The sequence below is a fragment of the Bombina bombina genome, chromosome 4 (assembly GCF_027579735.1).
Source record: "Bombina bombina isolate aBomBom1 chromosome 4, aBomBom1.pri, whole genome shotgun sequence".
Lineage (NCBI taxonomy): Eukaryota > Metazoa > Chordata > Amphibia > Anura > Bombinatoridae > Bombina > Bombina bombina.
The window spans coordinates 624,931,921-624,937,043 of NC_069502.1; positions in this window are offsets into that span (position 1 = coordinate 624,931,921).

A 5,123-nucleotide genomic window follows, 5' to 3' on the forward strand; every position below is an offset into this window, starting at 1 on the left:
AAAAGCAAGAAAAATATGGGCACGTTGGTATGCACATACTCTGTGCATATTAGTAGTGTTAGAAAGTGCACAATGTATTAGGTCGTTATCAATTTTTTTTTTTTACATTTCTGAGCTTCTTATTCTCATTATAAAAAAAAGTAAATAAAATGTATCTATGATTATCCCTTCAATAGACAGGGTCAAACAAGAAGAGATGTGAGCTGCTCATACTCAAGAAATGTGCCATATAATTGAACAGGGTATTCCATTTCAGTTATGAAACAAAATAAATATGTATTTATTAAATATAAAATTAAATTTACTTAAATGCAAAAACTCCTTAAAGAGACAGTCTACACTGCAATAATGCTTACCTCTACCGATAGTTTGATCCCCTACAATACTTCTACACCTGTTGCAACAAATTGCCGCTCCGTTATATTCCTTTTTAAAAAAATGTTTTTCTTATTTGGCTATTTTGAAATGGTCTATACTGGCAGTAACTTCTATTATGTAACTCCTTAACCTATACTGGCAGTAAACCCTAGTATGTAACTCCCTACGTAACCTATACTGGCAATAAACCCTAGTATGTAACTCCCTACGTAACCTATACTGACAATAAACCCTAGTATGTAACTCCCTACGTAACCTATACTGGCAGTAAACCCTAGTATGTAACTCCCTACGTAACCTATACTACAGTAAACCCTAGTATATAACTCCCTACGTAACCTATACTGGCAATAAACCCTAGTATGTAACTTCCTACGTAACCTATACTACAGTAAACCCTAGTATGTAACTCCCTACGTAACCTATACTACAGTAAACCCTAGTATATAACTCTCTACATAACCTATACTGGCAATAAACCCTAGTATGTAACTCTCTACGTAACCTATACTGGCAGTAAACCCTAGTATATAACTCCCTACGTAACCTATACTGGCAGTAAACCCTAGTATGTAACACCCTTCGTATCCTATACTGGCAGTAAACCCAGTATGTAACACCCTTCGTATCCTATACTGGCAGTAAACCCTAGTATGTAACACCCTTCGTATCCTATACTGGCAGTAAACCCTAGTATGTAACACCCTTTGTATCCTACTAACTCCTAGTATTGTAACTCACTACGTATTCTACACTGGCAGTAACTGCTAGTATGTAACTCCCTATGCAGTTAGTAATTCTTTCTCAAGCTTTCCAGAGATGACACCCAAACTACTGTTTCAAATAACATGTCATAGTAATTTCTTTTTACATTTCTTTAGAGAACACTTTGAGATGGTAATATAAAATTATAAATTCTATATATAAAAAACTCTGCAATATACTGTCATTATTCACTGTGTCCCCTTTTCCTTTAATTCCATTCTGAAATTGTGAGCTTTTCAGTTCCTATTAGAAATGGAAGTGCAGAACACTGTTATATTCCATACAGCCAATCGCTGCACACTAGTGACCTATTTATAACTGTCCCTAATTGACCACAGAAAATAAGGTAACCTAAGTTACAACATGGCAGCCCCCATTGTTTTATAAACACTACAACTTTACATTTAATTTGCCATTATTTAAAAAACTAATTTAAAAAAATACATCTACATGTTATTCTCAGACTATTATTTTCTTTGAATGCATCACTCTATCTAGCATTTATTTAGTGTTTAATTCCCTTTAAGTTCCAGTTGGTAAACAAGAGACGAAAGCCCATGGGCCCGATCAAAAAAATTCTGACATGGAGAGAAATCACGCTAAATATTTGAGGTTCTGTTTGAGCATTAAAATGTAATGTAGGTTTCTTTCCTTCACATCTAGAATCCTGTATAGCAAGAGAAATGGCTCTCAAGCTAAAATTTCCTTTCCAAAAATTCTTTGAGGGACCTCACAGTACTGATGAGACTTCTTAGATAATCTCACCAGAGCAGAGAGCATTCGATCAGTTATGTAGTAATGCAAAGGGACTGTGTGGTTTTGAAGAGCCTAAGGGATTAGGGTGTTCTTGTGAGATGATTTTGGGTTCTGTGGTTCTGAAGGTAAGCCGTAAAAGGGTTCAGTAGGTGAATTGGTTTCTAATGTTTGCTTTTTAAATGCTAGTTAACTCTTTCATATTCTTGCTTCCCTAACAAAAATCGAATAACTAGTTAAAATGGTTACAAAGTTAGCTTCAGATTCACTGTGGGTTTCACATATTTCTGTTGTACAAATTTACAATGAACAAAAGAAAGTGGTGGAAACATATCTGAGGAGAAGTGTAAGCATTAAACTATAAATATGTGTATATTTGCATATACCTTGTTTATTTCATAAACAGACAATACTGTGGGATTTGGAATAATTAAATAAATGCACAGTTCAGATCATCTTAATTTTTTCAGTTAATGTTGGTGCCAGCAATCTATTCCATATTTACATGTATAACTTTTTGTAGAGCTAAATACCACACTCACAGCTTTTTTTAATGGATTGTCAGCCTCCTAACTACTGTTATAAATTAGGAGCTGCTGCTGTACTGTAATTTAAACAGATCAGGAATTTCAGCTACAGGCAAAAAATGAGAGGGGAAAAAAAACTAACTACTTTTCGAATGCCTGGGGCCATAATGCAGATATCCCAACTGTCCCTCTTTGAGAGGGACAGCCCCTAACTCTCTCTGTCCTTCTGCCCCTCTGAGACTGCCATAAATCCCTATTTGCAGAATTTAATTTAGTCCCGCCCACAGACCACCCAGATACACCCACTAACCTCCAAGCACGTCCACAATCCACTCTGACATGCTTACAAACCGACACATTCAGATTATCACACCCACTATACACCAGTGCACCCGCACTTTCCAAAATGGCTGCCCACAAAACAGCGTCAACCTCCCTCAACTTACTGCATCCCTAATACCTAGCCACAAACGTTGGGAGGTATAAGAATGCAACACATCACATTACCTGAATAATTTTACAACTGACCAAGTCCACACAGGAACAGAATACGGCCTCACTAATTGCACGCAGAAGCATATTACAATGACATTTTTAATACTAGATTTCTCTCAGCAAATCTCCCCTTTTCACATATTTGTAATCGTTTCTCATCTTTATTTTATAATTGTTGCATAGGTGACCTCTAGTGGGGAGTCTTGTGGCTCAAATGGAATACATTTTCATGATATATAAATTCATCTTGCAATCATTATTTCTGGTTCAGGGAAAGCATGCTTTGCCTTTCAAATGAAAGGGGCTTATATGAGGGTATATCATAAGTTTTGACATTAGATTGTTAAATAAGTTGGCTGGTCACTGCTACAGATTGTCATAAAAAAATACAAATGAAATGTTGCACATTATGTTTTGTCTGCTACCCTGGTGGGGAAAGCACTTAGATTAAAGGTTAAGTTTTAGTATAAAAAGCATTGTTGTGAGAAAAATAGCTGGTCTTTAGTGATAGTTTATTTTCTGATAAAAGATTCCCATTATTTTTTGTTGTAGCAAATCTATAAACTAAAACAAAAAATAAAGATTGCTTACAACATCAATTCAGTGGGTGTAAGGGACACTAGTGACCATCTATAGGTTATTATAGTACTTTCATCTCAGCTATTGCAGGCAACATGGAAATCATTGTATAGCTTTTGTCTTTAGAATAACAATTTGATCAATTATGTTTATCCGGAAATAAGCTGACCTATGATCACAGAGCATTTTACTTTCTACCTACAATGTCCCTTTAACAAAGAGAAATAAATGTCTAACCACACCTGTCTTATTTTATTGTCTGTATTCTTATCTCTGATTTTTCCTACAAATAATCTCTTCACTTAGGTGACGATTTTTCCCCCCACAACTGTCATTCTTTTCATATTGTTACTTTTGAAGATAATTATAAAATTCTGAACTTAATAAACCTGTGAGTTTGTTTCAGCCTCCGACCAATAGACAAGATCACTGGTTTTAAAACCTGTTCTCAGGCCTCACTAACCTGCCACATTTTGTGGATATCTGAACTAGAGCACAGGTGAAACAATCAGCTGATTAGTAAATGGTTATTGTACCTGCTCTCATCCAAGGTAATCCAGAAAACCTGGCCTGTTGGGGAGGCCTGAGGACGGGTTTGAAAACCGGTGGACTAGATTATGCGTCAGCAGCTAAAATTTAGCTTTTTCGTAAAAAATAGCAACAGAACTTTTTGTGTAGCCACTTTATTTGTATGGCTGAATCATAACAGAAATGCACCTTTTTAGTGACAGTGACCTATAGGTAGATTCTAAAAATGATTGGTGCTGAAAGGTGGTGATGATGTGCAGGTTAAGGAGCTGCTTTCGTCAGTCTTGTATCCCTAACTTTGACCCAGTCTGACCTAACCACAGCTGACATGGACCCCAGACCACAGTAAACCCTAAAAACAACCTGGGCCCCAGAACTAATAACCTTAATGTGATTTCCTCCCAAACTTCAATTAACCCTAACCATGATACCAACTAGATAACCCTGTACCTGCTAAGCAATCATTCCCACCCTGCCCTACATCACTAGTAACCTGCAATACACAATATAACTGAACACCTCTACATAGTCTCCCCAATACCACTAAAACCTACCCCCTGCTTTCATTTCCCCCAGAATAGCCACAGTTAGGGTTATTGTAGAGAGTCTGAGGTGTGAGTAGAGTTTATTGCTGTGGAGGGTTAACTTAATGCCACTGATCATTTAACTTTGATAGTCAACATTACCTTTTCTTAAGGTGGTACCTAGTGGTCACTATATATGTGTTGCTAGTTTCACTATCCACAGAGATAATAGATGTAAAATTAGATTTATGGCAACAGGATTATGCTACATTTCTTAATTGGTTATAGGGGCTCCCATAGTCATAAAAACATAGTACTACACACCCATGGTTATCACTACATGCACTATGGCTGCATTATGATCAAGCATATTCTGCTTTGTAGTGAGAGGCTTGTTGCCCTATAGCGACCCTGTTAATAAATTGTGAGGCTGGTGTGATATCGCACCCTGTAAATGTTGAAAAGTTAACTAGCCTGGATATTTGTATCATTTAGATACTACAGTTTATAGTAGCTGCTCGCTGGAGTCACCTGAAATTGTATTGTGGACAAATCTAAGTTCACTGTGTTTTCA